We start from the raw sequence: 9,729 nt of genomic DNA, 5'->3' as shown, positions 1-9,729 counted from the left end.
GTCTCCACCTGGTCTTTCAAATGTCTACACTCATCGGTGCGATGCCTGTGGTCTTGGTGGAATATACAGTACTTGTTCTTATCTCTTCTTTCTGCTAAAGTGCTGATTGGCTTCAACCATTGTAGGGAGGGATCGTCCCTTATTTGCATCAAGACTTACTTAATTGGCATTATTAGAAGAGTAAGTTAGTGAACTTTGGCCTCCTATCTAGAAGTTCCTTCTTCTTTCCTGTGGTCTGCCCAACACTTCGTGTTTCCTTCTTCTTATCGCGATTGCTAATTGTTTCTTTGTCTCTTTTCCTTTTTCCTTTCATTTCTTTTGCGAGCACCGTGTCTTCTGCATTCATGAACTTCTGAGCTTTTCGAAGCAATTCCGCAACCATTTTTGGTGAGCTTTTGGTGATTGAGAAGAAAAAATCCCCGGGTAGCAACCTTGCTTGAAAAGTTGTTAGGATGATTTAATCTTCAGCTTCGTCTACCTACAGTAGCTCCTTATTGTTACGTACTGTCTTAGTGATTCTCCTTCTACCTATTAAATGTTGAGAAGATGACTGGTTGGCTTCTTGTGTCTTTGCCCCCAAATGAAATGACAAACAAAACCCTTATTGAGTTGTTCAAAATTTGCAATAGTTCCTAGGGGTATCTTGCTGAACCATACTCTGGTTGCTCCTTTCAGTGTCATTGGGAATGCCTTGCACATCACCTCCTTTGGGGTCATCTACAATTGCATCAGTGTCTTGAATGATTCAATATGATCCAAGGGATCCTTGGAACTGTCATATGATTTCCAGCTATGGGAGACAGAATTTTAGTGGGAGGGGACAATTCAGTACTTCAGTGGTGAATAGTGAGTCTGTCATTCGAATCATCCCATCAAAATTCTCCATGCCTCCGTCATTGAACTTCTTAATTCATCCATCTCCTTCCTCATGTTGCAAAGCTCATTTTCCATCCTAGAGGAATCTTCTCCTTAGGTCCTGTCTCGCTTGTTGGCTTGGGAGTTTGATTCTTCTTCATTTTGGTTTTCAATTATTCGCTGACGTTTTGCATTTTGGAATTCCATTGTCTTTCGCAACTCTTCATTCTGGCGAGTTAGCTCTTCCATATTAGCTAGAAAGGCCTGGATTTGTTGCTGTTGCATAGCTTCTGGCTATTGTGTAGCTTCTAGCTCAATCTCATACTTCAAGGAACTCTTTTGTCACTGGGAAATATGGCTTGAATGATTAGCGATTCCCACAGACGGCATCAAACTGATGATGCAAAAAATCAGCAGTTAAGCTCCTCATCATAGTGGATGGACGAAGCTGTGTGTGGGGTCGTCTCTATTGGAGGAAAACCTGCAAATTGAACTGGGTGGAAGAGTAACAGGCTGGCGTGATGTTAGCCAAACTGCCTCCAGTGCTTAAGTCAACAAGAAAGAAGGATTTTAGAGAGAATTGACTGAAGAGTGATTTTTGTAGAGTATTTTTGTGTGTACCTTTAACTTTTGTTACCTTCTCTTTTTATAGTTGCGTGCCTCATTAATGGGCAATGAAATGCTGTATTTATACTCAACGGCTTGTGTGTTACAAAATCTTTGTCTGAAGTTCACAGCTCACTCTGTGATTGTTGCTCTGTCCGTTACACTTTGTCATCAATGAGCATAATAAATGCGTAACGTCTTCTCTTGATTAATGACGATCATAAATTTCTGACTCATCAATTAATAACTTTGATTACCTTCAAAAATAAAATAAAACTTTGATTTTTATGCATTGAAAAAATGTTGTGTTCCTATCAACTTTGATGGGGACTGTATATTATAATTTCTTCCATAGGTGTTCGGTCCATTTTATTGACTCTTTTATTATTTAAATGTGTGATAATATGGTAATATAAACAAGAGAAAACCTAAATATCCAAAAAAAGCATTGTTATGTGTATTGTACCATCACATCACTTTTCAGTTTTCACAATTCTCAAAACCTACTGCTATGGGTTGCTTTTGTGCAAAGACTTTGTTGCAATCTTATGACATTTGTTTATTTTCCTTGTGAATATAGAATTTCCAATGCTATTGCTCATGAAACATTGATTTTAAATTATAATGGGAAGTTTAATTTAGGCATATGCCTTCTTTTTTTATTTTTTTTTAATAATTTACATATTCATATTATGATTTCTCAAACTTAATTTTTTATATATTTAATTTTTAAAATTTTTTTATTTGACCCTATGGTTTGACCGATGACCCATTGATTGAACTAATGACCCAGTGACCCAACTCATAAACCAGATCAACATCTGGTCTGAGTTTAGTAGCTATGGTTTCCATAGTAAGCTTGTTCAAGTCATCAGGGTTGGTGTGATATTATCAGCAATAGTGGCAGCCGCAATAACAGCATTTCCAATAGCCCTACCTAACTGACCCGACAGTTGTGGAGATGTAAAAAGTCCATATCCTTTTGGCACAACTGAAGGTTGTTCCTTCTCAAAAAAAAAAAAAAAAAACTGAAGGTTATTACCTCAATGATACTGCTTATATTGATGATGGGTATTGTTTTTTCAGTTGCACTAGCAACGCCCAAGGCCAACCTCAACCAATGATTTGGAACCTCAACGTTACAAGCATTTCCATGGAATTAGGTGAGATTGAGATCCAGATGTATAACTCCATCGACTGTTACGACCAGTCTGGTACGCCTCTTTCACCGGACAACACGGAATCTCTCTATGTCCCCGGTTTCAAAGTTTCTGTCACCAAAAACAAGTTTGTGGCAGTTGTGTGTGACACTTACGCACACCTTAATGGGTTTCTGAACGATCAACCCTCATTCGTAGGCTGCCAGTCCACATGTAACAAGTAATAACACACTGAGTGTAGTCAATGGGACTTGTTCTGGGATTGGGTGTTGCCAAATGGATATTCCTCAAGATTTGACAAATATTTTTTTTAAAGCCTATAGCTTTTCAAACCACACACAAGTCTGGAATTTCAATCCACGCAGCTTTGCCTTTGTCATAAGAAGACAAGTTCAATTTCTCCTCAGATTATCTTGTCAGTCTACGAAACAATGTAACCCTTCCCATGGTTCTTGATTGGGCAATTGGTGTCGACAAGTGTGAAGTTGCTCAGAACACATCAAATTACGTGTGTAGAGGGAATAGTACATGTATTAATCTCAAAAACAGGTTTGGGTACCGTTGCAATTGTATAGTCGGTTACGATGGGAACCCATACCTCAAAGACGGTTGCCAAGGTATATTCAATTTGCCGACATATCTACAACATTTTTTCAATTAAAGAAAGTAAACATTTACCGTTTCAGGTTTCATTTTCGTTTCAATAGTTTGTGATTGCTTTTTATTCTGGTACTTCTTCAAAGTTACTTAAAAATGGCCTTTCGATTTATTTTTTTTTTGGGTAAATTACAAAATTAGTTTCTATCCTTTACACCATATTTCAATTTAGTCCCTAACATTTCAATTGTATCAATTTGGTCCCTAACCTTTTCAGTGTTGTGTCAATTTAGTCACTGCCGTTATTCTTGGATGGAAAAAGCTGATATGTCAAATAGAACAATAGAAGGAAAAATTTATACCACATCAATTGCCAACTGTACCGCCATATCAATTAAAAAATAAATAAATAACCAAGTTAAAATCTACACAAGTGAGATAAGTTTTTTTTTGGGGGGGCGGGGTCTAATAGGTTCTAAAATCCCTAAAATCCATCTCTACTCCCTCATCTCCATTAAAATCCCTGAAGTTGCAGATCAAAGTGGCTATCATGGCCTCCAAGGTTGTGGCTATCAGTATGGTTCCTCTTTTTCACTTTCAAATGTTTTATTTCTGAGTTATACATTTCAAATGTTTCACTTTTGTCGCTGTTGTGTTGTGCCTTTTTTCTCCCACGACATTTCTCAATCACTGTTGATTTATCATGTTTAAGCTTTAATGCTTTTAAATAATGCAATCTATGTGAATTTTGCTTGGAATTGTCTGATCGAAACTCTTACCTTCTCATCTTCATTTAGTGGGAATATAAAAGAATCTCATTTTCCATTTGCGCACCTTCCTACGCATCTTTTGTTGTGCTCAGGCAAAACATTCATCAATATTCATTTGCTGTCACTGCCAGCATAATATCTGCTATCCAACCAAATAGTCATAATCATGAATCGAGTAATTTTCCTATCTATTTACTAACTATGACTATAACTGCAGATTGGCTGGAACTTCCAGGCACTTTGATTCTTCTTATTAGTTTCCCAAATTTATCTCACGTATGCAGATTTTAAATTTAGGTTTTTTTTTTTTTTTTTTTTTTTTTTTTTTTTTTTAACTATGTGGCGGTATAGTTGCATCTGATGTGGTATGGAAAATAATTTTTTATTATTCCATTTGACACATTAACTTTTTCCATCCAAGAGATAATAACAAGGACTAAATTGACACAACACTAAAAATGTTAGGGACCAAATTGACGCAATTAAAATGTTAGTGACTAAATTGAAATTTGGTGTAAAGGATAGGAACTATTTTTTTAATGACGTCGGATCATAACATTGTTTGTGTATCGAGGGGTACAACAATCTAGACGGGGAGGCATGTGTCCCCAATCAACCTGCTCCTAAATTATCACTAGCAATTAGCCTCACTATTGGTAAGTATATTTAGTTGCTCTTTCGAAAAAAACTTTTAGCTTTTAGGGTTTTTTTTTTTTTTTTTTTTTCCATTTTTTTTAATTTAACAAAATTAACTTTTTTGAAAATTAATTATCTTTTAATATTTTGGCACACATTTAGCAAAAAAGCAAATATATATGTATAAACTACTATATAAATAAGTTACTAGAAATACATATAGATTGAGTTTTAACTAGAAATACGGAAGGATTGACTTTTAACTTTTAAATTGAAGATCATATAGAATGACTTGCAATCATTGTTCCAAAGAACAAAGGGAATCATGGTTGGTTTGGGAAAAAGAAAAAAGAAAATTTTAGGACACATTTGATACACTGTGATGATGATTACAGTATAATAAAAATAAGTATCACAATTAAAAAAAAAAAAAGGTATTACAAATGAATAAGGTGATGGAATGATATCATATTTAGTTCATTTTTCCAAAACACGCTTCTTACAAAATTATATATTTACACTTTCGATTATGTTTTGAATTAATTTTGATTTTTTTATGGCATCAAAATAGATAGGAACAATAAAACAAACTGGAGTTTCTCAATTTAAAAATAGCAGACTAAAAAAAAATAGCACCTGGTTTTAATCTCATGTTTCCACCAGAGAAAGAAAGCAATGTTGGGAATGGTTGAGTATTTTATCCTTTTTGTATTAGTTAAAATTTATATAATTAATAGAAATAAAAAAATGAAAACTATCGATTTAGAATTGGGTGCCACTCTTGACAGCCAAAAAATAAAATTAGGTCACAAGATTTTGGAAGGAACAATAAAATTAAGACAAGAAATCTCATCAATTAAGAACAAAGCCAAGAAAGACGATGTGCAGCTTAGAGAATAAATGAGTTAAAAAATAAATAAATAAATAAATAAATAAAAAACTCTTATTCACATGGGGAGAGAGAGAGCGAACAAGGAGGGTGAGTACTTGGTAGGGAAGAACAATTATCCTCTTTTTTATAAGTAATAGTTATTCTTCATTTTTTTTAAATAGTCATTCCTAAGGAATAACTATTTATTGTAATAAAAACACAAACAAACAATTGAATAATTATTCCTAAGGAATAGTCATTCTATTATGATGTATATTACAGTTTACTAAACATACTATTAAACTTTTTCTTGTCTCTGTTCTCCACATTGTTAATTGTGACTTTATCTATTTAACATTACAAAATGTACATTGACTAAATTTAGTGAAATAAAAAATAATAATAATAAATCCACAACTTGATTGTCCCTGGGGAATATTAAATAATGTAGAAAATGGATCTAATGTAATTAACCTTCAACTTGATTGTCGTTGTGGCCACAGGATTGAGTCTTGAGTCCACCTATTTGCTCTAAAAATAGTATGTCATATAGTCAATTTTATATTAATGACAAATGATATATCCATAACATTTTTCACAATTCCGTATTACTAGTTATTATTATTGGGGTAAAAAAGTAATCTTAGTGTTAGGTTCAAATTTAAACCAATAATAACTAACCACCTATGATTTGTTGTAAAAATATTGTGGACGTAGCATTTCTCTATATTAATACGGAAAAATTAATAAATACTCTGAGGATATTGTTAATGAACTACATTTAAAATGGTTTTATGAGAAAAAAAAATAAAAAACCATTAATTTTTTGACAGTTTTTTTTTTATTCGCTATAAAAGTAATATAATTTTTTTTTAAATGGTTCATTAATGAATAACCTAAAGACACCCGCTAACCACACTCTTATTAATATTCTATTACTTTCAATTGTAGGTATTGGCATAGGCTTGATAATCATGCTTGTTTGTTGCTCTTGGCTGTACTTGATAGTCAAGCAAAGAAAGCTGATCAAACTAAAAGAGAAGTTCTTTAAGCAAAATGGTGGTATAATTTTACAACAACGACTCTCTGGACAGGAAAATTCAACTAAAACCACCAAAATCTTCACCACCATAGAAGAGCTCGAGAAAGCTAACAACAACTATGATGAAACTTAATTATTGGTTGAGGAGGGTTTGGTACCATTCACAAAGGATTTTTTTTTTTTTTGGATAATAGGATTGTGGCCATCAAGAAGTCCAAAATAGTGGATCAAAGTCAAATTGAGCAATACATCAATGAGACAGTTGTACTTTCCCAAATTAAGCATAGGAATGTGGTTAAACTACTAGGTTGTTGTTTGGAGACTTTAGTTCCTTTATTAGTTTATGAATTCATACCTAATGGTACCCTCTTCGAGTACATACATAACATATCTTGGGAAACTTGTCTTAGGATAGTTACTGAAATAGCAAAAGCACTATCATACCTACACTCTGCAGCTTCTACACCTATAATTCATAGAGATGTGAAGTCTTCAAAAATATTGCTAGATAGTAATTACATAGCAAAGGTATCAGATTTTGAAGCTTTGAGATTGGTTCCACTAGACCAAATAGAAGTAGCAACAATGGTGCAAGGAACTATTGGATACTTAGACCCTGAATACTTGCACACAAGTCAATTGACTGAGAAAAGTGATGTTTATAGCTTTGGAGTTGTCCTTATAGAGCTATTGACTAGGAGAAAGGTGGTATCATTTGATAAGCCTGAGATGGAGAGAAGCCTTGTTACATATTTTCTCATTTCTTTGGAAGAGGATAGATTGTTTGATATTCTTGAGAAACATATAGCAACTGAAGGCAATGTTGAGCAATTGAAGGAAATGGCAAATCTTGCAAAGAAGTGCTTAAGATTGAAACAAGAGGATAGGCCTACTATGAAGGAAGTAGCAACAAAATTGGAGGAATTAAGAAAGACGGAGAAGCATTTGTGGATCAATGTTGATTCCAACTCCAAAGAAACTGAACACTTACTCAAAAATGGTGGGATTCATGATGGAAACAAGTTATGAAGCTTGTTTGGATTTCAATAACTCTGTTTTCAGTTTTTCTTTTCATCACTCAATTCTTTGATTTTTAAGTTATGAGTTATGGAAACTGAAAACACATTTTAAGTGTTTTCAATTTCCATAACTCAATTTTTAATGGCATTTTCGTAATTAAACACACATTATGGGACCCACGGCCAGAGACAAGTCACGACAGGCGCACCTTTTTCTTCTTCTTTCTTATTCTTTCTTTCTTTCTTTCTACTTCACAGACTCACTCTAACGGCCATTTTTTTTCTTCTTCTTCATTCTTTTTCTTTCTTTTCTTCTTCATTGAAACACCAAATATACTTTATCAAAAAAAAAAAAAAAACACATAGGTACCAATTTCTCAAACCCAGAAAATCAAACCCATAAACACATGAGTTAGATCACACACACTAACACAGAAACACAAACCCACAAACTTTTCTCTCCTTAACCTTGTTTTTGTGTGCTTTCTCTTCAGTCAAGCACCAATAGAGGTAACCACAAACACCATAACAATAAAATAAAATAACATAAGCAATAAATCGCAAACAACAGAGACAAAGAAAGGGGCATGAACAACAATAGAAAAAATAGAGCACAAATAGAACAATACCCACAAAAATCAAGCCTTAAGTTTTTCAAAAATCAACCCTAATAAAACATGGAGATCGGCGCTGGGTTGAGAAGGTGGGAGATGGGCACCGATCAATGCCGCAACAAGTCGGAGGTGGGAGATCGGCGCCGCCACTACACCAATCGACGCCACTGCTACACCAATCATCTTTTATCTTACCTAGGTTTGGGTTTGTGTTGGGAGAGTAATAGGGCAATGGTGACTGAAAGAGAAGAAAATGAAATGAAAAGAGTTGAAGGAGGCAAGTAGGGTAACTATACTCATTGACATGGTGCTCAGGCAGTGGGTCCCACAAACAGTAAAAATATTTGAGTGATAGGAAGTGAAAACAAAAACCAAATGGGTAGGATATTTTAAGTGATGAGTGATGAGTGATGAGCAATATGTGATGAGTGATGAGTGATGAGTGACGGAAATTGAGTGATGAAAAAAAAATCCAAACAAGGCTACTCACTAAGACATCAGATTCTAGCAAATATGATGTAAGAAATAAAATATTAGGGCACGTTTGATAAACTGTTAAAGATACTGTAATATAATAGATATTCCTATGGTATAATTATTCCGTTATTTGGTTATGTATTTTTTACAATGAATAGTTATTTCTTATGAATAGTTATTCTTCAAAATGAGGAATAACTATTATTTATCAAAAGTACCAAATATCTATTCCTTCACCTTATGTAACAACTTTTTTAAAAATTTTCCTAAAAAGCTATTAGTTGCCACATCTTCAAAAGGAAAGAAAATAAATTTTCCTCGTTGTTAATTATTAGCTCTATTTTGAACACCCCAAAATAAATGTATTTTAGGAAATTTGACTTAAAAATGGTTTAATTATACTTTCTTTTTATATTCTACTAAATTGTAGATACATATTTAGGATTCTATTCTTAAATGGACCATGTAGTGTTGGACTTTGATGATGGGAGATAATCTTAGGTTGATGACATATTTTTATTAGTGGTAATTAATGTGTTACACAATTTGTGTAGTTTCCCCTTTTTACACTTGTCAAGTTCATTTTTCCTTTTTATATATATATATATATATATATATATATATATTTTTTTTTTTATTCTTTCCTTTTAGTTGTTAGGAGATTTATCCTAAAGTGAAAGTGGTGGAAGATTCCGTAAAATAAAAGGAAAAAAAAAAAAAAAAGAATAATGACATTGTAAATAAATATCATACTGATTTTTTTTCAAATCTTCCTTTATATATATTTATATATAGATGAGTTCAAGTTACACATGGTATAACTTCACAAGAGTCACACCTTTGTTAGACTATTGATTTGTATTAGATCTTAGGGTGAAAAAAACACTCATAATTGTGTATTTATTATTCCCTAAAAATGAGTAACTAAGTCATTAATTCTTATTATTAAAAATAGAAAAAAAAAAAAAAAAAAAAAAAAACCAACATTAACTCTCAATCCATCGTCATCTTCATCTTCTCTCCCTCTCTCACGTGGTCTTGTGTTTAGGAAACAAGTGAAATTTTTATTATTATTTTATGTC

The 9,729-nt window shown here is 33.1% G+C and overlaps 1 pseudogene; it reads left to right on the top strand.

The window, feature by feature from the left end:
- The first annotated feature begins 2,302 nt into the window (after positions 1-2,302).
- On the top strand, positions 2,303-8,718 carry LOC115961561 (annotated as a pseudogene).
- Positions 8,719-9,729: the final 1,011 nt, after the last annotated feature.

The sequence above is a fragment of the Quercus lobata genome, chromosome 9 (assembly GCF_001633185.2).
Source record: "Quercus lobata isolate SW786 chromosome 9, ValleyOak3.0 Primary Assembly, whole genome shotgun sequence".
In the NCBI taxonomy this organism is placed as follows: Eukaryota; Viridiplantae; Streptophyta; class Magnoliopsida; order Fagales; family Fagaceae; genus Quercus; species Quercus lobata.
Note: the sequence above shows the minus strand (reverse complement) of the source record. Positions and strands in the feature narration are given on the sequence as shown.